The sequence below is a fragment of the Lactuca virosa genome, chromosome 2 (genome assembly GCF_052849685.1).
Source record: "Lactuca virosa cultivar CGN04683 chromosome 2, Lactuca_virosa_CGN04683_v6, whole genome shotgun sequence".
Classification (NCBI taxonomy): Eukaryota; Viridiplantae; Streptophyta; class Magnoliopsida; order Asterales; family Asteraceae; genus Lactuca; species Lactuca virosa.
In genome coordinates this window covers 165,843,092-165,851,755 of record NC_136427.1, presented here as the reverse complement: position 1 = coordinate 165,851,755, position 8,664 = coordinate 165,843,092, and positions in this window count along the sequence as shown.

Below are 8,664 nucleotides of genomic sequence, written 5' to 3'. Positions count from 1 at the left end.
AAACATCACAAAGGAGTTTGGTTTTAATTAAGTTTGCGTTTCAACATAAGATGGTAAAAATAGTTTTAAAATAAAACAAACTTTATTTATTAAAACTAGTAACCGATAAAATTTTAGGATTAAAATTATACAAGTTTAAAATTGAGATTTCATAAACTTATCAAACTCCAAACCTTATTTTATAAAAGGAAGTTTTATTGAAAGGTTTACAAATGTTCTAAAAGCGTTTAAACATAAAGTCTTAATACTAGCTATTAATTTTAAAATTTGATCGTGTCGATTATATAAAACTGAGTTTTATAAAAGAATATTGTTAAAATGTGATTTTACCTAAAATAATATTTTTTAAAAGTATACCATGACTTATTGAATGCAGGAAATAATCATGATATAATATGTTTTTAAACTAGAATTATAAAACATCAAAGATCATTTAAAAACCTCAAATCTATGCAATTCGTTATGAAAAACCCTCGCACGTCTTTTGTATGCACTACTGGGATAAAAGATACATAACCGTTTAGTGTTAACCTTTGATGGACATGGTGTTTTCACGATTTCTATAACCAAGTTATTTTTTTTCAAATTTTATGATTTGATCGGAAATCTTTTATGATAAAGGATACCTAAACAATAGAGATCTAAGGCATAGATGAGATCAAATATGTATATTAAATTCTTTTATTAGCGATCCCATAAACATAGGAATTATATACTAGTATATAATTGATAATCGATATCTACCTAGTTGGATTCAGATGAATTAGATAAATGATACCTAACCATTTTTTTTGTTTTGCAACTTGGATCCTAGACTTTGATAAATAATGTTTTTAGAGACAAAAAGGATAGTAATTGTATGCGTGTGTGTATATATATATATATATATATATATATATATATATATATATATATATATATATTGTGTGTGTGCATGTTTTATGGGCTTATAATATTTATAAAAAATTTGTATCGTAAATTTAACGAATTATGATAAATAAGCGTTGAAAAATAAAAGATTATTTAGGATGAATATAGTCTTGATGAAATTTAGAACAGTCGTGATGAAGATCTCGTAGATATTAGGAACACTTAAATCTAACTTTGTATGAGGAAATTATGATTTTTCAAAGTTTTGGTACAACAGTGTGCGACATAGAAATCAAAATTTAAATTGGTTGAGTGTTTGCCAAAAATATGTAAATGAGGGTTGAAGATGTCGTAAATACGAATCCGTCGACATAAAGATAGTCTAGAACATAGTTCGTATGAAGGAGTTATAATTTTCACACGAACTTTAACAATGTAATCTCTATTAAAATATGAATTTAAAATAGATTGTGATTTAGCTTTTGAGGTCTAAAGGAAAGTTGTAGTACTCGGAATTACCTATGCGTGGATATAAAGAACGTAAAAAACGGAGCTCGTATGCGGAAGTTATGGTTTTTTGAAGATCGTAGAAAATACTTGCTCTTAATGATGTGGCAGCACCGGAGTGCGACATGTGGCCAAGAGAGGGTCAGGTATTCCAACTGACACATCGACATGGCACCACGAGATTGGGACACGTGGCTTCATTTCACATTGACATGCGGCATGTTCGAAAGCGGTACCCGACAAGACGACGTGGACCAAGGAAGTGACGACACATGGCAGAGTCTAGCAGGAGTAATGTCGCTAAGGTGCGGCATGCTCCCATAGATAGACGCGGAACACCCTATAAAATTTCCTATAAATAGAGTTGAAATCGGCCTCATTTTCTCACCATTCAATATCTCTCTATCTCAAACATTTTCCTCTCTTGAAATCCGAATTTTTCTGAGCTTTGGAGCACTTTAGCAAGGCTTTGATGTATCTAGAAGCTCAACGAGTAGAAGCCTTCGGTCGAATTTCTGCCCGTAACTTACCGATTTTTGCTAGAAACTCTGTAAGTTAAGCTGCACTTACTATGCTTTAAGTGTAACTTATGTTTAAGTTCATTATAGTTAGTATGAACCTATAAAAAAGATTTATTAGTGATTCCATGCCATAATAGTGATTGATTTACTTACAAAAGTGTTGTCTAGGCTAGATCTAGTGAGGTGTTTAAAGTGGATTTTCCAAACAGTATATATTTTATATATACCAAACAGATCATACCTCCGATATGATCTTACCTGATTATTCCTTATTTGATAGATGTCGATGTATTTTTTGGGATTGTTGAGGAATCCAGGAAATAATGTATATACGAATGAATATTGAAGCATAGTAATATTTGTATTTAAGGATAAACTGAAGTTATTACTAGAGGAGCTAGCTTTCCCGAGGATCTTCTACCTTAATCAGGTGAGTTCATAGTTACTTCCATTAACATGATATTAGTACAAGTATTATTAAAAGTATTAAATATCTATTGAAAGTTTATATATGAATTATGTGCTTATTGACTAAAATATATGTTACATGTATTATTAAAAGTATTAAATATCTATTGGAGTTTATTTTTTATTGCTTAGTAATGGTTTAAATTTAGATTTGAATAATTGTTGTTTCTCGGCCGATATGGCTAGAAATATTATTTCCTTTCACAGTTTATATAAACAAGGTTTTACCTTTGCTTTTAATAATAATAATGGTGGTATTTATGCTTATTATAATGGTGTTTTTTATTTTGAAGCTTTACCTTGCAATGGTGTGTATGAAACTGTGAATGTTGTAGATAACCTAGGAAATAATGTGTTACATATTGATTCATCAAATGATTTGGATAAAGCATGCTTGTGGCATTGTCGTCTTGGACATGTCAACAAGAAGCGCATAGACCAACTCCAAAAGGCTGGAGTCTTGGAATCATTCGACTTGAAATCAGATGATACTTGTGAATCTTGTTTACTTGGAAAGATGACTAAGTCAACCTTTACTGGTACTTGTGAAAGGGGTGATGGTTTGTTGGATCTCATACACACTGATGTGTGTGGGCCCTTCAGATATGTCACAAGAGATGCTAACCGCTTCTATGTGACTTTTACTGATGATTATAGTAGGTATAGCTAAATCAACTTAATCAAGCATAAGTCAGAAACCTTTGAAAAGTTCAAAGAGTTTAAGGAAGAAGTGGAGAATCAATTGGGCAGGAAGATAAAGGTACTCTGATCCGATCGAGGAGGAGAGTATCTTAGTATCCAGTTCCACGACTATTGATGTGTGTGAAACAAACTAGTTTTATCCTACTTTTTAATTATGAATTTGACACACAAAGGCAGTGGACCTGTCTATTGGTGGTATAGATTAGCAAGCAGGGTATCGAACTCAGGGAACGGAAATTAATCTAACTACTAGAACTATCTAAAACGAATAGTAAAATAGAAGGGTTTTTTTTTCTCTAGTTTTGCAAGACTAGAAACTTAACTAAAACTTAAATAACACTTAACTAAGCAACTAACAGCTAAGCAATCAACAATTAACCAAATTCAATAGTAAAAGAGACTTCTGTTTAGGTTTGAATCATTTGATCCTATGGTTGATTTTATGGTAAATGTGTCGGATTAACTTTTCATTGGCTACCGATTAAGGTGATTAGGTTTACGTTCGCTATTACTAATCCTTAGAAAACAGATTAATTCAAGCAATGGCATGTTGTCTAAATTAATGAATTTCCTAGTTTATTAATCCGGGTTAAGTAAGACTTGTAGTGGTTAGTTAAATTAGTAATTCACTTAACCTCTTGTTGATGGTTTATCACACAAGCTTACACATTAATTTACCTATTTGTTAATTAATGCTAGTTTCACATTCGCTATTCCTAGTCACATAACAATGTTGTCACATAAATCACATGAGGTAAGCAATTAAGAGATGTTCATGCAGCTTAATTACTTGTCAATTAACAGAAAATAGTTATGGTTAATGTATAAGGTTCTTTAACAAGCTTAACAAAACAATATCACCCAATTAAATTAATCCTAACCATAAAATCAATCCATATTCACAAAATCATCTACCCTAAACAGAAGATAAAGGTCTTAGTTCATAATTGCAGTAAAAACAAACTCAAAAACGAATTCAATTAGTTCAATCATGACTCAATCAAAAGATTAACTAAGAATAAACTAGAATGTGCCTCAATCCTCATCAAAATCGAACGAAGGGTTGATTCTTCAGCTCCTCACGGTCCATCAACACCTTCAATCACAACTTAGTCTCCTAGGATTCACGAGAGGTCTCTTGTCTCGGTCTTAAAGTCCCTATTTATAGTTTTCTGGAAACAGAGTTGACTCGTCGAGTCAAGGTACCGACTCGCCGAGTCCCTCATTAAAAATCCGTGTACGACAAAGACTTCTATAGCTTCGCGAACCTTCGATCCGACTCGCCGAGTCAGGCGTTGACTCGCCGAGTTCTTCTTGTTTTTGACATTTTTCTTCTTTATTTCAACTCCCGAACTTCCGATTGCATCTCCTGCTTCCTTTTGCTCCAGAGCATATCTTTTGGACTGAAAATATAATTTAAACACAATTAAGTACCTTTTGTCCATAAATTGCAATAATTTAGCCAATTAATAATAAAATTCTATACTAAATATATAGCTAAATATGCACATATCAAAATACCCCACACTTGACTTTTGCTTGCCCCCAAGCAAAACTGAATTTTAGCACACTAATATTACATAAGACAATCCCAATCAAACCCAGTCATTATGTCAAGACCGCAACGCATGCATTTGTGTCTAAAATTTTTCCTAAGGACCCCCTCAATTATAAATACTTACAATCCTCATAAACACTCGCCCACTTCTTTTGAACAATGCTCATTTTATGCATCCCTCCGAATCCATCCGCATAAAACCTCCTAGTCTCAAGGTATTTTTGGTTGAGCAACCTAAGCATACATAATCTAGACAATTACAACTTTTTGATACCACTATAGAGCTTTTTTGGAATTCTTCACTTCTTTAATAATTTGTCTTGATTTCTTTGAATTCACCACCTTTATGATTCCTGGTATCTTCAACTTTTTTGAATTTCTTCAGAACTTTGATCTTTTGATCTTCACTTTGATTTCTCCAAAATTCTTACAACTCTTCTTGTAATTCTCTCTTTTTTTTCTTCACATGTAACTCACTTTTTTTTTTTTCACTCAATACCTACATGCTTAAGCAGGGGCGCTCAACTTCAACCTTTATTGATTAAAGATAAAAATTTTCCTGGATACATTTCTGGCACACGATGCTAAACATATTGCGTCCTTCAAACTAAGCGAGGTTGTGTTTTTGTCCGATGATTTCACTAGAATAAGGGAGGCCACAAATGAATTATAACGTATATAGGCTCAGCTAAACATTTAGGTCTTCATACAATCATCAAACATAACACTAGCATGGAATCCTAATTGTTTTTACCAAAGTTTTCTAAATTAATCCTAGTAATTTATGCAAAAATTTCAAAATTATACCTAAATTAGGATTCTAATGTAACTAATATAATCAACCCCCTACCCCACACTTAATTTATGCAATGTCCCCATTGCATATTATGCATGAAAAAGAAAACAACAAAGTAAAGAGGGAATTGGAACAAACTCCCCTGGGATAGTAGTCGCGAGGTTGAAATTTCTTCATGCAAAGCTCCATCTTCAATTGACTTTAGGCATGGGAACAACTCATCCATGTCTTGGGTGTCAAACATCTCGTGTGGTGCAGCTCTAAAATTGCAGGACAAACTTTCGGAAAACTTCAGGAATTAATCTTCAAAAATGCAGTCAAATGTCGTGTAAAATATCACCAAATCAGCAGCTTTAGAGATGGAATGAAAAGCAACTCGTCGAGTTAGTAAGGCGACTCGTCGAGTTGTGTCGCGAAAAAATGGCAGAATTCATGAAATTGCCCTATGACTCGTCGAGTTCATGATGTGCACTCGACGAGTTCCACGCTGTGTGATAAAAATGTGTATTATGCTTCAAAACCGGTTTGGTATGCTGAAGTAGCATCAAAAAGACACTCATGCTCTTCTCTTCTTCAGTATTCACGCACTCTTTAACCCTCTCTAAAACCGGACTCGATACTTGGACTCAAAACTTCACTCTCTTTCGCCTAGACTTGACTCTTTCCATTTTTCTTTCACTCTCTAGACCCCTTGCATGCATATCCTAATTCAAATTCTGAGAAAAACCAACAGCAAACATAAAATAAAACAAACCAAATCCTACTTAGAAGTTCAAACAAAATAAATAAAAACAAGCAAACAAATAAAAATTGTTTTAACACAACCAAAATAAAAAGGATAGAACTTCAATCTTCATCTTATTCCTCTTCATCATCTTCTCTTGCTCCACTCCCACCGGCTTCACTCCTTCGTGCATTTATCCGTTCTTCCCAAGTAGGCACATAAGGAAATCGTCCACCATCTACATGTTGGATGTTGAAGTGATTAAACATTTGGACAAATGACCGGTTGGTGAAATTTAAACTCCTTCCCAAATCATCTTGGTATCTCCTTCCCTCCACATTAAACCATTCCTCGGGTATCTCATCTTCAATCGGAATCATCGGTGGGTCTTCACGTGCTCGGTCATGTCTCGGCCTTACCCTCCTTCCCGGCTCCTCGGGTCCTATCACCGCATCATCATGAGGAATGGAATAGTGGCCCCTCCATAATCTTCAATAAGTCTTGCTCTTCTAAAAAGAATGACATTAAAAGGAGGGGTCGGGACCAGTGTCATCAAGTTCCATGCTCCTCTCTCCATTAACCCATATGATTTTTCTAAGCGGGTCACAAACATCCCGCGATTGATCTTTGAAGTTTTTCGATCCTTGACCGCCCCCTCAGCTAAATAAGATGCTATGCAATATGGAAGATTACAGAAAGTGTTTGGAGTAATAATGCTCCACAAATAGAAAACATCAAGGTTAGGGACCTTGTCGTCATCTTTTCGCATGTTGATTGTATTAGCAATGAGGCAGTGAATTAATTGATGGGTAGGTGATCTTATACTCCCCTCTTGAGCGGATTTGGGGATATAAACCTTGTTGGCAATAGTGTTCCACCAAGTGGAACCCACAACACCCTCCGGAAAATCCTTGTGACAATGCTCCAGAAAGGTGCCAAAACCTTCAGTGCTGACCAATTGTTGGTCATATATACCCAATCTGCAAGCGAGTTCCACCATACTACATTGGCGGTATTCACCACTAAGGCAAAAGGTAATGATTCCCGGGTTGTAATAATCGTCTCCTCCGCGGAAGTTGATGGTTGCGAAAAACTCCCAACACAACTCTTTGAACACCGGTTCTTGCATACGAAATAGCCGGCTCCATCCATCACAAGTGATGGATACCCCATCATGCATAAATGCTTTGACAAGAAATGGGGCCAACTCCTCCTCATATCGGACTCTCCCCAGCCATTCCTAATTTATTGCATTTGGTACATAAATTTCTTTCTTTTTAACTTCAACCAACTTCTTCTTCCATCGTTTCATCGTGGATTCCGAATCAATTATTGGAAAGTTTAACCAAGGATGATCCCCTCAGTTACCCCTAGAGCTCTGTCCACCTCTTGAAAACATTTTCTCTATTGACGGGTTGCCTCCCGTGAAGCGCTTCTTTTTGAGGAGTCTTTAGCTGGACTCCATCCCGCTCTACTTTTCTGCTGCTTCCTCCATTAGGATCTCCTTTTTCAGTTTTTGCACTTTGTATTTTGTCTTGTAAAGATGGATTCGTCTCTTATATGCCCTCTTCAATTCTTCCATTCTCTTTCTTGCAGCAATTTCTTCAGCTTTACGCTTTATCCCTTTACCATTCTTCTTCTTTTTCACTCCTTCCTTTATACGCCCTATCGTTTCCCTTCCTCCTTGATCTTCCTCGGTTACCCTTTCGGTCATTATTACATCATTACTCGAAGGCACAAATTCTTCCTCATTTTCAGCACATATTAAAGAATCCGGTGTTTTGAAAGTAAAAACTTCAAACGTAGTAGAGACAAGGGTACGAGGCTTGGTTCTTTTGCTTTTGGTTGACATCACTACATGTGATTCAATGAAAGAGTTATGGTTATCATTATTCCAAGTTTGAGTATCCCCTTTATCTTCTAAACTTCCTTTATCCTCTTCTTGGGCAGCCTTATCAAATAGCACAATTGTTTCAAAACAAGCCAAATGTGCATTCTCAAAGTTGACGAAATCTTTAACAGCTTTGCTTTCCTCAAGAAGATTCTCCACGTATTCAGGCAAAACGTGCACATCTGGTTCATAAAGGGTACTAATGGTTTGCAGACTAAAATCTTCAGCAAATCGGGATTTTTCGTAGGTACTCGTCGAGTCAGAAGGTATAACTCGGCAAGTCAGTGAGCTTCCAATACTTTTAAGGCCTTCTTGATAATCAGCTTCCCCGATCAGCCTCTCTATCTCTTCCAGATCTCCTTCAACATCAGAATTCTCTTCCAAAGATAATAAAAATTGTTTTGGATTGCTTTCTTGTAAGTACGCAAGCTCTTTTTCTAACAATTCATCATCCAAAATTATAGAGGAAATTGTATCTTCTCTTGACTTTACGTGCGTTTCCTTTTCCCCAGCTTTAACAATCACCGAATCATCCCCCGCCCTTAATGTTAGCGTAGATTCACGCATATCCACCAAGGCACAAGCGGTATTCAAGAATGGTCGCCCAATAATGATTGGTACTTTAAG